Source organism: Pongo abelii, chromosome 12 (genome assembly GCF_028885655.2).
Source record: "Pongo abelii isolate AG06213 chromosome 12, NHGRI_mPonAbe1-v2.0_pri, whole genome shotgun sequence".
Lineage (NCBI taxonomy): Eukaryota > Metazoa > Chordata > Mammalia > Primates > Hominidae > Pongo > Pongo abelii.
The window spans coordinates 85,233,002-85,251,629 of NC_071997.2; the positions used below are offsets into that span (position 1 = coordinate 85,233,002).

General features: G+C 42.8%; 1 long non-coding RNA gene across 2 annotated transcripts in view; it reads left to right on the plus strand.

The window, feature by feature from the left end:
* The window catches only part of LOC129057542 (uncharacterized), a 65,319-nt gene extending 46,934 nt beyond the window's left edge, over positions 1 to 18,385 (plus strand). Inside the window, exons 4-5 of one of the 2 annotated variants that reach the window (XR_008522143.1) lie at positions 16,901 to 16,973; positions 18,031 to 18,385. This is a non-coding gene — a long non-coding RNA (uncharacterized LOC129057542). Of the gene's footprint in view, positions 1 to 16,900 lie in introns of both variants that reach the window. The other variant, XR_008522141.2, reaches the window with a different exon arrangement.
* Positions 18,386 to 18,628: the final 243 nt, after the last annotated feature.

Genomic DNA, 18,628 nt, shown 5'->3' on the forward strand with positions numbered 1-18,628 from the left:
TTAAGCCAGTTTCAGCCAGCTTACAGAAGCTGCACACAAACTGTCTTTGTGTCCTTTAGTTCACCTTTTCACATAAAGCGCCAAATTCCATCTGATTTTTATGCCAAAACCCTGCCCAAAGTGAACGTGGAATATATGTTACCTATATGTTTATCCATCATCCATGCGCTAGGCTCCCCTCATAATTATGTATAGCTTTTCCCCAACACCTGATGAATATGTATGACTCTGTTGTGTGACGCAGGCCCTGTGAAGCTGAAACCCAGGCTTCCTTCCTCACTTCAAAGAGACAGGACCTTCTGTCCACACTGGAGACTTTCTCTTTCTGGGTTGCAAACCAGTATCACCAATAAAGCTCTCCTTTCCACTATTTAGCCATCCTGGTGGTCTTTTGGATGACAGGTTTGACACCACCTAGCTTTTAGGCATCTTGGATGCTGAAGACCCTGCAAGATTTATGTTCTTGTGGGTCACCCAAAAGGGAGGCGGGTGAGCGGGGGCTTATTTCCTACTTCTCTGGTTCATTGTCACAGTGAGCAAAAGTCTCAGCAAGGGAACCCAGGCAAACCACTCAAGTTCTGGGTGAAGGATACCTGGAACAGAGACTGGAATATGGCCAGATAAAGGACAGGAACTTGGGTTCCAAGGGTTGATCTTAGCTCTACCACCAGATAGCCTGGGTTATCACTTGGGAAACACACTGTCCCTCCAAAATTTGTTACATGGGTTAATAATACTGACTTCAGGCTATTGTGAGACTCAAATAAGATAATGTACTAAAGACCTTTAGCACAATGTCTGACATCTGATATTCAATAAGTGGTGATATTGCTCAATTTCATTTCAATTCAAACTTATAAACATCCATGGGAAGTCTGCTTTATAGACAAGCAATAGGTGAACACAGTAATTATTTGGGAGGGGAAAACTCAGCAATCCTTCCAAATGACACATTCTTTCTTTAGATATGTTAATGCCTTATTAAAAAAAAATTTTTTTTTGAGACAGGGTATTACTCTATCACCCAGGCTGGAGTGCAGTGGTATGATCTTGGCTCACCGCAACCTCTGCCTCCCTGGTTCAAACGATTCTTGTGCCTCAGCCTTCCCAAATAGCTGGGATTACAGATATGCACCACTATGCCCAGCAAATTTTTATATTTTTAGTAGAGACGGGGTTTTGCCATGTTGGCCAGGCTGATCTGGAACTCCTGGCCTCAAGTAATCCGCCCACGTCAGCCTCCGAAAGTGTTGGGATTACAGGCATGAGCCACCAAGCCACTGAGCCCGGCCCTAGGTATGTTAATACTTTAAATCAGGTTGCAGTCAAGTCCTGCTGGCCAGCTGAGGCTCCTTCAATGACTTTGCATATCTGTGCTCAATCCATTAGTCATAGGATTTACACTTCAACATCTACAGCAATCTTTTTTTTTTTTTCCTGAGAGAGAATCTTGCTCTGTCGCCCAGGCTGAAGTGCAGTGGCGAGATCTCGGCTCACTGCAACCTCCGGCTCCCGGGTTCAAGCAATTCTCCTGCCTCAGCCTCCTGAGTAGCTGGGATTACAGGCGTGCGCCACTACGCCTGGCAAATTTTTTTTTTTTTTGAGATGGAGTCTTGCTCTGTCTCCCAGGCTGTAATGCAATGGCACGATCTCGGCTCACTGCAACCTCCACCACCTGGGTTCAAAGTGATTCTCCTGCCCCAGCCTCCTAAGTAGCTGGGACTACAGGTGCGTGCCACCACGGCTGGCTAATTTTTGGTATTTTTAGTAGAGATGGGGTTTCACCATGTTAGCCAGGATGGTCTCCATCTCCTGACCTTGTGATCCGCTCACCTTGGCATCCCAAATTGCTGGGATTACAGGCGTGAGCCACCGCACCCAGCTAGAGCAATCTTAGTTCCCTCCTTCCCAAATTCTCAAGTGGCCTATCCCTGTAACACCCAGCCACAGACAAAGAGCACTCATCATTATCAAGAACTTTGGAGGCCCTGAGATTCGAGACAATTGAAGGGATCCAGAATAAGCCATTGTGCCATAAAAATTTTTGTGAGCTGAAAGCATTTGGGGTCCTGAAGTCCCTTATCTTCCTAAAAGCAGAGGCTCCCAAAAGAACTCAAAAGAACTCAGTTATCATAAATCCCCTCCCTGGGAACAACTCTACTCTTGAGAGAGAATTTGGCAGCACACCCAAAGAGACATTATCAGAAAACTGTCATATCTCCCATCTGTTCTCCTAAGGGCCCATTTATCTTTCCTGAAAGTCATTTGTTTTTCCATAAGTGCTCTTTCTCCTTCCCTTGTCTAAGAAGTCATTTATTTTCCTAATAAGTACTCTTTTCCCACTCTGTGTCACCTATTAGGTGGTATAAAGCCCTAAAGTCTATCCACCCCTTTGAGTTGCATTTCTTTGTAAATGCCTGTACATGATTAAAATTCATCTTTTCTCTTGTGAATCTGTTTTTTGTCAGTTTAATTTTAGACCCCCAATTACAAAACCTAAGAGTAGAGGAAAAAATTTTCTTCCCCACAAGGTCAACCTCTTGTTCATAAACTAAAAACACAAAATACATAAAATAAATATAAGAAAATGTAAGTTTCTCAAGGTGTTACTGGAAAGGGGTCCCGAGCCAGACCCCAAGAGAGGATTCTTGGCTTTTGCACAAGAAAGAATTCAAGGCAAATCCATAAAGTGAAAGCAAGCTTATTAGAGAAATAAAGAAACAAAAGAATGACTGTTGCATAGGCAGAGCAGTCCCAAGGGCTGCTGGTTGGCTATTTTTATGATTATTTCTTGATCATATGCTAAACAAAGTGTGGAGTATTCATGAATTTTCCAAGAAAGAGGTGGGCAATTCCTGGAACTGAGGGCTCCTCCTGCTTTTAGACCATATATAGTAACTTCCTGATGTTGCTATGGCATTTGTAAACTGTCGTGGTGCTGGTGGGAGTGTCTTTTAGCATGCTAATGCATTATCATTAGTGTATAATGAGCAGTGAGTGTATAATGACGAGAGGTCACTTTTGTCGCCATCTTGTTTTTGGTGGGATGTGGCCGACTTCTTTACCACAAACTGTTTTATCAGCTAGGATTGCCTAACTTACTGGGAATGCAGCCCAAAAGGTCTTACCCTTATTTTACCCAGCCCCTATTCAAGATGGAGTCACTCTGGTTCAAATGCCTCTGACAATTATGACTGTTTTGGTGTTTTGGTTTTTTTTTCTATCAAACTTCAAACTTTTTCAAAAGCCATTTTCTGGTGCCCTGGCTTTACTGGTGCCTAAACACGTCTGTCTATTGTGCAATCCAGCCTTGGGCATTGTTAGTCCTAATTTTGCAAACCTGGAAATAAAAGGTAGGAGTTCAGGGTACACAGTTGGTAGAGTGGAGTAAAGATAAAGCCGAGGTTTATTTGACTCCTACTATACATCTTTAGTGAATCCTTTAGATTATTCCAGTTCCTTGTGGTCAAGGGGCCAAGGTAAATATTTTTGGGTATGAATTTGGGGAACATGCATCTTCAAATACCTCTGAACTACAGGAGTGAAAAGGCGTGATACCATTTCTCTCCCATCGTAAAGGTCATAATCAGACCTTCAATAACAAAAGACGTGTTAAAAAGAGAAAATATAACACATTTATTTAATCAAAGTTTTGAGAGCACCTTTTCTGAACTACCGTGCCCTAATGAATGTCTAGTGATAAACCTTGTCATAGAAAATATGAATCCACGTGAAAAGTACAAGCTGTGCAAAGCAAGAGATGTGCGAAGGACATGAAAAGATTTCTTGTGGGGTTTTCAGAAAGTCCTTGGAAACAGTTCTTATCTCAGACATGGAAGCATAAGCCCCCACTTCTTCGTGCCTTCCTGGCCTTATTTTGTCTGAGTCTGACAAAAGTGATTTCATCCTGGTATCTGCAACTTTCACAGTCAGAAAGCAGCTCTGCGTCTGAGGCCCTTTCAATGCCTTTCAGTTCAAAGTATTCAGCATACCAAACTACCATACTTTGGGGTGTCACTTTGTGAGCCCCAACAGTAGAATAAGCTTTTAGAAATGGAATTTTTAACTCAAAGCCTATGAACACTCTTCCCCCCCGCCGAGAGACAAGGCCTTTCTCCATCTCCCAGGCTAAAGTATAGTGGCTTCATCATGGCTCACTGCAGCCTCAAACTTGGACTCAGCTTCCTGAGCAGCTGGGACTACAGGCACGTACCATTACACGCAGCAAATTTTATTATTTTTATTATTTTTATTTTTATTTTGAGACAGAGTCTTGCTCTGTCGCCCAGGCTGGAGTGCGGTGGCACAATCTCAGCTCACTGCAACCTCCACCTCTTGGGTTCAAGCGATTCTCCTGCCTCAGCCTCCTGGGTAGCTGGGATTACAGGTGTGCGCCACCACACTCGGCTAATTTTTGTATTTTTAGTAGAGATAGGGTTTCACCATGTTGACCAGATCAGGTTGGTCTCGAACTCCTGGCTTCACATGATCCATCTGCCTCAGCCTCCCAAAGTGTCAGGATTATAGGTGTGAGCCATCATGCCCTGCCTTATTTTTACTTTTATTTATTACATGAGACCTCGCTATGTTTTCCAGGCTGGTCTCGAACTCCTAGGCTCAAGAGATTCTCCTGCCTCAGCCTCTCAAAGTGCTGGGATTACAGACATGAGCCGCCACACCACTATGAAGACTTTTAACATCTGAATGTTTCTAAATTGTCTGCTAATATTTTCTCATTTCTTAGGAACTCGAAAATTTTACTTCTTGTTTCTGCTTCTACTTTTTGTTTGTTTTTTGAAAATATGGTTCTATAAATCATGTGTGTTTGCCTGCCAGAAACTGCTAGAACCTAGTTATTGTCTTTCAGAGGAGTCTGAAAGGCCTGGTCTGGGTGCCAAAGGTGTTGTCCAGAAAAAAAAGGCCTGGTAGACAATTGGAGTTTGACTGTCTTCCAGTTTAAAGGCTAGAAGCCTGGGAAAGGAACTGGTCTTCCACTGTTCGTGCTGGAAAGTCTGCGAAAGCCTCAAAGGGTGATGTAGAGATCTGGGCTTGCAGGTTTCTATGGTTATTTCTTTAAGGAATTCTATGGGATGGAACCTTGAAACATCTTTGGAGTGGGTAGGGAGAAAGTAGTGACCCACAGCCTCTGTCCAGTTTTATACTCTCAGAGTCGTATACCTGCAGATATTTATTTTTGTTTGGTTGGTTTTGTTTTTGAGTTTTCCGGAAGGCACACTGAAGCTTATGGTTCCTGTTTGTGCAGCTGTAAATAAGAAAAGCCTTTGCCCTCCCCACAGAAGAAAAGTAACTGGCCGCTTAGGGGGATCTGCTTGCAACTGTAGCCCTGCATACTTGTGGTTGCATTCTTTGCGGAGAAGCTTGGTTAATAGTGTAGGTGAGGCAAAACTTTTTCTCTATTCTTTTATGTTCTGTGCCTGAAGCCTATGGATTAAACTGACAAAAGAGAGATTAACAGGAGAAAAAAAGGCTTGCAAACTTAGTGAATGTTTTTAATTTTATGTGCAAGAATTACACAGAAAACAAGTGAAAACCCAAAGAAGTGGTTGGACCCAGGGCCTATATGTTATTTTAATAAAGGGCAATAAATTGTGGGGAAGTAACTACACAAAGGAAAAGGAGCTTGGGTTCCCAGTGGAAACAAATTTTGGGAAGGTAAATATATGGGGGAACTAATTGTAGATAAGAATCTTTTAGTAAGGTTTGTTATGCAGACTCAAGTTGGGTGCAGACTGAAGTGAGAAGAGTCATGTCAGGTGATTAATAGTATTCTCTTCCTGGTATGGGAGAGGGAGACACTCTTACAAATGGGAATTTATGTTACTTTTACAAAAGGGAACTGTATGCTCTGCTTTCAGAAAGAAAGGGGGAGGGCAGAGACTTCCTCCTGAGCCTGCTGTTTCTTAATTGCCTTCAGCTGAAAATAATCCTAATGCCAAACTAGTATATTTTGGGGTGGCATATTCTGATCCCCTTCCACAGATTGTAGGAATCTGTCACTTTTACTCATTATAGGGATCTCAAGAGAAGGAAAGGAAATGCAATAGGTATCAGGATAATATATACGTATACATAATATATACAAAAAAGTATTTTTTTTTTTTTAAGACACGATCTTGCTCTGTCCCCAGGCTGGAGTGCAGTGGTGTGATCTCGACTCACTGCAACCTCCACCTCCTGGGTTCAAGCAATTCTAATGCCTCAGCCTCCCAAGCAGCTGGGATTGCAGGTGCCTACCACCATGCCCAGCTAGTTTTTGTATTTTTAGTACAGACAGGGTTTCACCATTGTATTTGTCAGGGTTCTCTTAGAGGGACAGAATTAATAGAATATATATATGTTATTAAATATTAACTTACACAATCACAAGGTCCCACAATAGGCTGTCTGCAAGCTGAGGAGCAAGGAGAACCAGTCCAAGTCCCAAAACTGAAGAGCTTGAAGTCCGATGTTCGAGGGCAGGAAGCATCCAGCATGGGAGAAAGATGTAGGCTGGGAGGCTAGGCCTATCCTCTCTTCACGTTCTTCTGCCTGCTTTATATTCACTGGCTGCTGATTAGATGGTGCCTACCCGGTTAAGGGTGGGCCTGCCTTCCCCAGTCCACCGACTCAAATGGTAATCTCCTTTGGCAACGCCCTCACAGACACACCCAGGATCAGTACTGCATCCTTCAATCAAATCAAGTTGACACTCAATCCTGATCTAAAGTGATCCACCTGCCTTGGCCTCCCAAAGTGTTGGGATTCCAGGAGTGAGCCACAGTGCCTGGCCAGTACCAAGCTAATATTAATAGTTAGCAGTCTGTTCTAAAAATGCACTCTGAATTTGTTTTAATCAGGTATGGTAAGACATGCAGACAGAGAAATGATTATCATGAAGAAAGAAGTTTGCCCTCACAGACGCCTAGAGACAGTTGGCATGCCACACAGAGAGACAAGGGGACACACCCACGCTGGTCAGGAGGCAGAAGCGGGGAGCGTGGACCAGAGGCTTTACGGGGGTTTTCACAGGAAGGAATGAGCCAGGCAGGGTAGGTACACTGAGAAAGTTTAGAACTGGATAGTTTGAATAATTTCAGGGGGCTCTGGGCTATAGGTGGTGTTCCTTAGTTGTTCAGTGCCTGGCTTCGGAGTGATTTACGGTAGGAAGAATATTGGCCTGATGTGTGAGAGTTTGAAAAAGGACATGATTGGGGTGTGGGCTCTGGGTTGATTGGTTTGTATATTAAACATTTGTATGTTAAACATTAGCAAGCCCTGGGAGGAGCAGTCTCTTTAGGATCAAAGCCTCAAACGCCAGAGCAATAAGAATACAAAAAATAAGAAAATAAAATCAATACTCAATCATAAAAATATGCTAAGGAAAACTTCCATGAAATTTTGTTTGTTTGTTTGTTTTTAAGACAGAGTCTTGCTCTGTTGTCCAGGTTGGAGTGCAGTGGTGCAATCTTGGCTCACTGCAACCTCTGCCTCCCAGGTTCAAGTGATTCTCCTGCCTCAGCCTCCCGAGTAGCTGGGACTACAGGCACGAACCACCACGCCCGGCTATTTTTTTGTATTTTTAGTAGAGAGGGGGTTTCACCGTGTTAGCCAGGATGGTCTCGATCTCCTGACCTTGTGATCCGCCTGCCTTGGCCTCCCAAAGTGCTGGGATTACAGGTGTGAGCCACCACGCCCGGCCTATTACTTCACTTTCAACATCCACGGAAAATTTCTAATCATCATCTCTCTGGCAAACTTTGAATATTAGCAGTGATTGTGTTGTTTTGTAATCAAAACTTAAGCATAATTTTCAAGATCCTCAAACCACTTTAAGATATTAGGCTAATATAATAGAGTATTCCGTTAGTTAATGAGACCTCTTTGGTTACACTGAATACCTTTTTAAAAACAAAAATTCACAGAGAGGTAGAAAAAATTACTGTGTCAGCAAGCATAGTTTTTACCTTTTTTAAAAAAGTGCCAATAAAGAGGTAAATTAATCTTCCAGAGGTTCCTAAATAAATAAAATTTAAAAGAGGTACATTCAGTAAAATATCTACTTTGTCTTGTAATATAAGATTAATTATCTTTTAAAGCTAAGATGGAAAATCTTAATATTGTCATATAACTTTATGCAGAATTATTTGTTTTTTTAAAATTTTTTTGTCATTCCTGCACAGCAATATACATAATTACATGTTTAAATATATATACATATAAATATTAAAATGAATAAATAAAGTATGTGTGATGAAGAAGAGAAGATGCCTGGTTCAAAATTGGTCTCGAAGTTTTTACTCTGTTTTTCACCAAAGGTAGTAAAAAGCTATTTACCTTTTGTGTAATCTGCCAAGATAGCAGAGATGCCTTATGTCAACTAAATATTTTTCTTGAGAACGTGTTAATTTTTAGTGCTTTTGAAACAATCAACAAATGTTCTTCAAATCTAAAAGAGCTGTATTACATTGTTAAGATGATGATGATGTTACCTTCTGCTATGTTTATTTTAAAATATTGCATTGTTGGCTGGGTGTGGTGGCTTACACCTGCAATTCCAGCACTTTGGGAGGCTGAGGAAAGCAGATCACTTGAGGTCAGGAGTTTGAGACCAATCTGGCCAACATGGTGAAACACCATCTCTATTAAAACTTTCATTTTTTAATTTGCATTCTTATTTTTGTTAATCAGCTAGCCAAGCTGAATCATTTCTTTTACTTTTTCTTTTTTCTTTTTTGAGACAGAGTCTCGCTCTGTCACCGTGGCTGAAGTGCAGTGGCGAGATCTCGGCTCAATGCAACCTCCACCTCCTGGGTTCAAGTGATCCTCTTGCCTCAGCCTTTCAAGTAGCTGGGATTACAAGCATGCACCACCACACCTGACTAATTTTTGTATTTTTAGTAGAGATGGGGTTTCACCATATTGGTGAACAGGCTGGTCTCGAACTCTTGACCTCAAGTGATCCGCCCACCTTGGCCTCCCAAAGTGCTGGGATTACAGGAGTGAGACACCATGCCTGACCCCTTCTCTTTTTTTGAGAAAGGCTCTCACTCTGTCACACAGACTGGAGTGCAGTGGCACCAGCCTAGCTCACTGCAGCCTCAAACTCCTGGTCTCAAGCTATCCTCCTGCCTCGGCCTTCCAAAGTATTGGGATTACAGGTGAGAGCCACCACACCTGGTCATAGCAATTGTAACACACAGTTTAGTAGGTGGATTAGAAGTACCTTGAGATTTTTCAGTACCTTCAAAGATCATGATATATTTTACCCCAGAATCATTGTGAAATAGTTATGTATTACACCCCAATAGAGGATTCTATTCCGCTTCATTCTGGTATTGTTGGTTACTGTGATAAGTTAACCAGAGTCATTTAATTTTGTCATCGGCAGATGATCTCTGCTATCCCTTTCCTTTATCTAAAGACCCTTGCTGCAAGCTATAGGTCAGAAATGGAGTCATTTGAAAGAAACATTAAAACAACAAGTAAAAAATTCCACAAGGTACTCTTAGCCATTGACAGTACAAATAGACTTATGGGAACAGACTTCCCAGGATGATTGATATTGCCGCAACAACTGATACCTGTTGGCTTGTACCAAGAGACTGAGTCGGGATTTCTAGGATTCTTTTAGCTCAGAAGCAGATGATTTTGTGAAAGTAGACCACTTGCCTGAGATTACACAGAACAAAATTTAATTTCATAGTACCAATGAACTAATTAAAAATTATAATTTTTTTTGTTTTGGAATATCTTTGGTATTGTTTTAATGTTGATTCTGTTTTAATTTTCTTCTTGGGCCGCGCATGGTGGCTCATGCCTGTAATCCCAACACTTCAGGCAGCCAAGGTGGGCGAATCATAAGCTCAGGAGATCGAGACCATCCTGGCTAACACAGTGAAACCCCATCTCTACTAAAAATACAAAAAATTAGCCGGGTGTGGTGGCACACGCCTGTAGTCCCAGCTACTCGGGAGGGTGAAGCAGAAGAATCGTTTGAACCCAGAAGGTGGAGGTTGCAGTGAGCCGAGATTGTGCCACTGCACTCCAGCCTGGGCAACAGAGGGAGACTTCGTCTTAAAAAAAAAAAAAAAAATTCTTCTTGATCTACCTTTAATTCTCAATTTAGCAGGATATACCTGTGCAAAGTGGAGTGAGACACTCTTTGAACCTTATTTTATTTCAATTGACCTGTAAGAATTCAGGAAATATATCCTAGGAGAAATTTTTTTTTTTTTTTTTTGAGATGGAGTCTTGCCCTGTCGCCCAGGTTGGAATGCAGTGGTGCTATCTCAGCTCACTGCAACCTCCACCTCCCAGGTTCAAGCAATTCTCCTGCTTCGGCCTCCCGAGTAGCTGGAATTACAGGCAGGCACTACCACGCCAGCCTAATTTTTTGTATCTTTGGTAGAGATGGGGTTTCACCGTGTTAGCCAGGATGGTCTCGAACTCCTGACCTTGTGATCCACCCTCCTCGGCCTCCCAAAGTGCTGGGATCACAGGCGGGAGCCACAGCGCCTGGCCCTGGAGAAATATTAATATAAGTTATGAAGTAGTGAATTTGTCAGGGGAACTCAAGGATAATGATGACTCTTGTAATTGGAATTCAGAGAAATGCTTTTACAATGACTTAAGGTTATAAAAATAAATTGAGTTAAATTTTACTTATTCTAAGACCCATAGTATATAAAATACCACATTTTGGGAGGTGGTGTCATTGGTGGAGTATATGGTGATTTTACAGGATATATGAAAAATATTGATTAGCCCATCCATAAAAGTCCTAGGAGAATAGCCAGATATTGTTACAAATTGAGCAAAGCCCCTTTACTTTTCACGGTAATGTAACTATTTTCTTTTTTTTTTTCTTGAGATGGAATCTCGCTCTGTCGCCCAGGCTGGAGTGCAGTGACACGATCTTGGCTCACTGTAACTCTGCCTCCCAGGTTCAAGCAATTCTCCTGCCTCAGCCTCCCAAGTAGCTGGGATTACAGGCACATGCCACCACGTCCAGCGAATTTTTGTATTTTTAGTAGAAACGGGGTTTTACCATGTTAGCCAGGCTGGTCTCGAACTCCTGACCTTGTGGTCCGCCCACCTCGGCCTCCCAAAGTATTGGGATTACAGGTGTGAGCCACTGTGTCCAGCCAATGTAACTATTTTCATAGAGTAAGTAAGAATCAATGCTTCCGGCCAGGCGTGGTAGCTCACGCCTGTATTCCTAGCACTTTGGGACCCTGGTGGATCACCTGAGGTCAGGAGTTCGAGACCAGCCTGGCCAACATGGTGAAACCCCATCTCTACTAAAAATACAAAACTTAGCCAAGTGTGGTGGTGGGCACCTATAATCCCAGCTACTCAGGAGACTGAGTCATGAGAGTGGCTTGAACCCGGGAGGCTGAGATTGCAGTGAGCCGAGATCGTGCCGCCGCACTCTAGCCTGGATGACAGAGCAAGACTCCGTCTCCAAAAAAAAAAAAAAAAAAAAAAAATCAGTGCTTCCTTTAATAGGAAATAAATGGACAGACTGCTAGTACAACCAAGGCTATAGTAGGAGTGCCATTAATATTTGAGAACAAGTTTTACCTAATCAGGTATGACAAGTTCACATTAAGGAATAAAGATTGCAATTAATATCCGCAATTAACACCTACAGTGTCTTCCCAGGAAACTGGTGTGGTGCCTGTTCCTTAGTTTACAGGTTCTCTCAGCCTTACAGATTGTAAAGAAGCTACTTCCCTGCAGGCTACAAACATTGGTGAATTTTAGGAATCTTGAGGAAAAGAGACAATTATAGCTAAAAACAGTAGTGGAGAAGAACTTCTTGATGTTGACTTCATGGCCTCAGAATAGGTTATTTAATTAAAAAAATCAATTAAGAAACCACTTTGGAATGATAAGGCTGTTGAAAATGCACTCCTAAATACCTTGCATAATCTCCAGACAGAAGTTAATCATCAGGCTGCAATAGTTGCTCAGCATCTTATGGCACTAGATTTGCTAACCAAAAGGAGGCTTACGTTAATTTATACCTCTTGCTACATCTGTATATATGAATTAGACTAAGTAGGTTAGAAAGTACGTAATAAAAAGGGAACAGATTCAGAGAATACATGGGATGGCTCTCATGGAATCAGTATAAGAATGTCTCCTCACATGTGGCAGAGCATTCTGATTAATGGGTTCAAAAATACAGTTAGATAGGAGAGCTAAGTACTAGTATTCACACTACAACAGGGAAATTCTAGTTAGCAATAATTTCTTGCGTATTTCCAAATTGCTATACGGGATTTGTAATGTTCCCAACACACAGAAGGATAAATGTTTGATAGATATCCCAATTACCCTGATTTGATCATTATCCATTGTATACAGGTATCAAAATACCACATGTACCCCAAAATATGTATGACTATTATATGTTAATTTAAAAATAAACTTAAAAAATTTTAAAAGTCTATGGTTTTACAAAATTTTTTTGTCATCATAATCATGTCTGTTTGCTATAAATTATGCCTATATCTAATTTCCATCAAAAGAACTATAAAGGCTGGGCGCGGTTGCTCATGCCTGTAATGCCCGTACTTTGGGAGGCGGAGGCGGGCAGATCACTTAAAGCCAGGAGTTTGAGACCAGCCTGGCCAACATGGTGAAACCCTGTCTCTACTAAAAGTACAAAAATTAGCTGGGCATCGTGGTGGGTGCTGTAATCCCATCTACTCTGGAGGCTGAGGCATGAGAATCACTGGAACCCAGGAGGCAGAGGTTGCAGTGAGCCAATATCTCACCACTGCACTCCAGCCTGGGCAACAGAACAAGACGCTGTCTCAAAAAAAAAAAAAAAAAAAAAACTATGGAAAATGGCCAACTAAGCAAGAAGTTCAAATAATGATCTTGGCACAAAAGCATGAGATCAGCCTTTTTACTATGTGATCGAGAATGGTCTTCAGAGATTATTTATGGTCACAGGGGACACTGTTTAGGAAAAATTATGCATAGTTTAGAAATAAGGCAAAAAGATGACTACGAGATCTTCTTTCTGCAATTTTTTATTGTGTTAAGATACACATAACATAAAATTTACCATCTTAACCATTTTAAAGTGTACAGTACAGTGGTGTTAGATACATTTATAATGTTGTATAACCATTACAATCATCCCATCATCCCTCTCCATAACCCTTCATCTTGTAAAACTGACACTGTAATTCCCATTAAACAATAATTCCCATTTCCTCCTTCTCTGCCACCTCCACTACCCCCAACCCCCACTCCCTGGCCCCTGGCAACCAGCATTCTAGGAATGTGAATATCTGTCTCTAGGAATGTGACTACTCTATGTACTTAGTATAAGTGGAATCGTGCAGTATTTGTCCTTTTGTGACTGGCTATTTCATGCAGCATAAAGTCCTCAAGGTTCATCCCTTTTGTAGCATATGTCAGAATTTCATTTCTTTTTTATTTATTTATTTATTTATTTATTATTATTATACTTTAGGTTTTAGGGTACATGTGCACAATGTGCAGGTTAGTTACATATGTATACATGTGCCATGCTGGTGCGCTGCACCCACTAACTCGTCATCTAGCATTAGGTATATCTCCTAATGCTATCCCTCCCCCCTCCCCCCACCCCACAACAGTCCCCAGAGTGTGATGTTCTCCTTCCTGTGTCCATGTGTTCTCATTGTTCAATTCCCACGAATTTCATTTCTTTTTAAGGTTGAATACTGTTTCATTGTATTTATATACCACATTTCGTTTATTCATTCGTTGATTGATGGACACGTTGGTTGCTTCCTCCTTTTTGCTATTGTGAATAATGCTGCTATGAACATGGGGTACATTATATTCCTTCAAGTCCCTGTTTTCAATTATTTTGGGTATATACCCCAAAGTGGAAGTGCTGGATAAGATGGTGCTATGGTTTGGATAGGGTTTAATAGTCCCCACCAAAATGTATGTTGAAATTGGATCCCCAATGTGGTGGTGTTGGGCCTAGTGGGATGTCTGGGTCATGAAGGTGGATTCCTCATGAATAGACGAATGTCTTCCCACTGTGGCGAGTTCTTACTCTCTCACTAAGCGTTGAAGCAGGAGGGTTGTGAAGGTCTTTCTCCACAGAGCACAGGGCTGGAAGGGAATTCTAGCAAGCGCACCGGGTAAGGCTTGAGATAATAGCTATCTTGCCTGAATAGCAAGAAAAATGCCCAGGGGCAAGTTTCATAACATGGGCTAATATTGCAGTGATCGATCCAAAGCTATGTAGCTGGTTTCATCCATACGCGGAATACAGGGTTTCCTTCTTTACTGCACTGGTACAGAGTATACCAATTCCGGGGGTGGGGGTGGGGGCTCTACAGCCAGGAGAGAGGGGACAGGTGTTAGGAACTGCGTGTTTGTGTCCCTTCCAAAAATTCATATATTGAAACTTTAACTCCCAGTGGGATAGTATTAGGATGTGGGGCCTTTGGGAAGTAATCAGTTTCTGAAGGTGGAGCTCCTATGATGGGATTAGTGCCCTTATAAGAACTGACTGGGCGGGGCACGGTGGCTCAAGCCTGTAATTCCAGCACTTTGGGAGGCTGAGGTGGGCGGATCACCTGAGGTCAGGAGTTCAAGACCAGCCTGACCAACATGGTGAAACCCCAACTCTACTAAAAATACAAAAATTAGCTGGGTGTGGTGGCGCATGCCTGTAATCCCAGCTACTCAGGAGGCTGAGGCAGGAGAATCGCTTGAACCTGGGAGGCAGAGGTTGCAGTGAGCCGAGATCATGCCATTGCACTCCAGCCTGGGCGACAGAGCAAGACTCCGTCTCAAAAAAAAAAAAAAAAAAAAAACTGACTGTGTGTTTGCGAGTGTGTGTGTGTGTCTGCCTCCCCTGACGATGTGAAGATACAACAAGAAGACAGCTATCTGCAAACTAGGAAGAGTGCCTTCACCAGATACCAGATATACTGGCACCCTCATCTTTGACTTCCCAGATTCCAGAACTGTCATATATAAATGTTTGTTATTTAAGCTACCCAGACTATGGTATTTTTGTCATAGCAGCCCAAACTGACTAAGAAAACAGGAAATATCACTTATAATAATTTTCTTTTGAGACAAGGTCTCACTCTGTTGCCTTGGCTAGAGTGCAGGGACACGATCATGGCTCACTGCAGCCTCAAACCCCTGGGTTCAAGTGATCCTCCTGCCTCAGCCTCCTGTAGCTGGGACTACAGGCATGCACCACCATGCCCAGGTAATTTGTATATTTTTTGTAGAGATGAGGTTTCGCCATGTTGCCCACGTTGGTCTTGAACTCCTGGCCTCAAGTGATTCACTCACCTCTGCCTCCCAAAGTGCTGGGATTACAGGCGTGAAGCACTGCACCCAACCACTTATAATTTTGACCACTACATAGACCAGTCTTCCTTAAAAAAGTGTTCAGTGTAAATAACCCAAATGATCATCAACCAATGAATGGATAAACAAAATATGGTCTATCCATACAATGGAATATTGTTCAGCATCAAAAAGAAATGAAGGACTGATTCCTGCTACAACATGAATGAACCTTGAAAATGTTATGCTACATGAAAAAAGCCAGTCACAAAAGACCACATGGTATATATGACCCCACTGATATGAAATGTCCAGAGTAGGCAAATCCACAGAGACAGAAAGTAGATTAGTGGTTGCCAGGGGCTGGAGAAAGGGCGGAATGGGAAGCAACTGCTAACAGGTATAGGGTTTCTTTTGGGGGTAATGAAAATGCTGTAGAATTAGACAGTGTTGTGATGACTGCACAAACTTTTACTAAAACCCACTGAATTGTATACTTTTTTTTTTTTTTGAGATGGAGTTTCACTCTTGTGGCCCAGGCTGGAGTGCAATGGTGCCATCTTGGCTCACTGCAACCTCCACCTCCCGGGTTCAAGCGATTTCTCCTGCCTCAGCCCCCCAGTAGCTGGGATTACAGGTGCACACTACCACACCCAGCCAAATTTTTGTATTTAGTAGAGATGGGGTTTCACCATGTTGGTCAAACTGGTCTCGAACTCCTGACCTCAAGTGATCCGCCTGCCTCGGCCTTGCAAAGTGCTGGGATTACAGGCGTGAGCCACCGCGCCCAGCCTATTGTATACTTTAAATGGTGACTTTTATGGTGTAGATATTATATCTCAATTTTTTAAAAGAAAAAAAGTGATACTGCTAAAAAAAAAAAAAAGAAAAAGAAAACCATTCATTGTCACCATAAGCTTCTGGCTGCAGTTTTCTAAATGGCTACAATGGCTTTCAACACACTTCATGTAACATAGTAATGGCAACAGATTTAAGAAGCTGACAGCAAATGTGGGTTTTACAGGATTCTTCCCATGGAGACTTACTGCAGAGTTTATTTCATATTCAAACTGGAAGGTCTATCGCAATGACTTCAGAAGCTGTGACAGTGTGTGCATTATCTCCTAGCAATTGTGATATTTCTTCCTAGTAGAGGCTAATTGTCTATTTAGACAGTAAGTTTTTGGAAAAGAAGAACCACATTTTCTTGTCTCCTGTGTCCCCCATATCTATGTTCCATATGTAGAACATGTAGAAAAACTTCTTCCCATTTTCCCTAATTATAGGGGAAAACAATGCAGCCACTACAACATGTAATACTGAGTTGTATCCATTTCATTACTTTTAAATAGATGGAAGCAAATGGTGTCTCCATCTCCCTACAAAGGAGCCGGGCACAGGAATTAATATCAAACATGGTTAAGGAAATGCAGTGTAGTTACTAGGAAACTTTTGCTTTCCTAGTCCTTGACTGGGCTGAAGTACAGGGCACTTTAACTTTCTCGTCTTCATCTTTCTACTTTTTGCTGCCTTTCTCTGTGTGTGACTGTGTGCGATCCCCTTACTTTAGGACTCCTTTATGTGCAAGAGAAAGTTCAACTCAGACTTCCAGAAACTTCAGTTAGAAAGGAAACAAGGAGATGGTGAGTCCAATGTACCTTTGCCCCAGGACATTTCCATGATCCAGAAAATAGTGTTGGCCCCTGGCCTTGTAGGAGGTCTCCAGAACCCTGTCCTAGTTGTAAGGTCTGAGTCTGCCCTCACTGGTGGGCATCTGGCTATACTGGTGATTACATATTCTGAATATCATGCCCACTAGGGCTGACATCGGGCCCTCTCTTCTGCTGCTAAGTAGGCCCCCTATGGCCTGGTTTCTGATATGAGGTTCCAGTTCCAGTCCCACTTCTCTTCCTGGCAGTGTGGGCCTGCTGTCATCTTGCTCCAAGCTGACTTCTGAGTGGCCCCAGGCCTCAGAGCCATAGGGCAGACGCTGCCTGGGCCTGGCAGCACGGCAGGCACTTCTGCACCACCTCCACACACTTGATAGGCGGTGCTGGTTCCAGATCCCAGATCCCAGGCCTTCCTGGCCTGCTCTGTTTCACTGCAATTAACTGGGCTATGCCTGACAGTGTGTCCAGATATGGCCTGGGAGGGGCAGGGAGGAGCAAAGCACTCCCTCCGCCCCCTTCAAAGGGCCCCACCCATGCACCCCAACAGAGGCAGCTGAATAGCCCCTCCCTGTGCGTTTCATCCTCACCGGTGCTACACCCAGCCTGTACTCCCTGGCTGCCATGTGACCCCTTCCTTCTGACTCCCATGCCCATGGGGCTCAGATCCCAGCCAGCAGCCAGGCAAAAATCTCAGAGACAGAGAGCTACACTGAGGCTGAGGGTGGCCAAATGCATTGTTTCTTAAGGCTACCTGTTCCCCTCCTATTTCACCCTCCTTGAATTTAAAACAGAGTCTGAAGAGAGAAATACATAAGGCAGAGAGTCTCTTTGGGGGCCAGTTTTCACTTCTGTGGTCTGTCCATCACACCACACAGAGAACCATCGGTTCCATCCTGGTATAAGGACAGGCCTATCTCTGAGATCAGAGAGTAATAGAAGCAAAAATAATAGCTAACATTTTTTGAGTGCATAGCCTGAGCCAGACATTTTGCTAAGCATTGTGTAACCATTTTCTTATTTTTTTCTCCAGAAGACAGATCATCACAGAATTTCAGATGCGTTAGGTGTCTGAGGTGGAGGCTGCTAGCTATCTAAGCCAAAATTCATTTGCCCCTTCCTTCTTGGCAAGAGTGCCCTGATTTAATTTGGAATGGCCATGTACCCAGATAAGGGTCTGTTATTTCCCAGACTCCTTTGCAGCTATGAGACTAAGTGGAAGTGTTCAATGCCAGGTCTGACCCGCAGACCCTGGCTGAGCGATGGATGAAAAAATGTATGCAGACACAGGTTTTTTGCGTGGCTGAGCGGCTAGGGGACTGGGCTGCTCACAGATACCAAAGAAGGTGCTGTAAAGCTCACAGATACCAAAGAAGGTGCTGTAAAGAAGGTGCTGTAAAGAAGGTGCAGCCATAGCCTCGACAAGCCAGTGCTGCAGGCATTTATTCAGTACAGATTTAATGATAAAGGCCTTGGGTCAACACACTTGTGGGTAATTAACATGGTTGCCCTCCCAGAGACAGCAGTCCTGCACAGATGATTAAAGGCCAGGTTCCAAGGCCTAAGTAAACTAACTTATCTAGATCAATTCTCTTACACTTCTTTGTTATCTACTCTGAGAGAATTCAGCT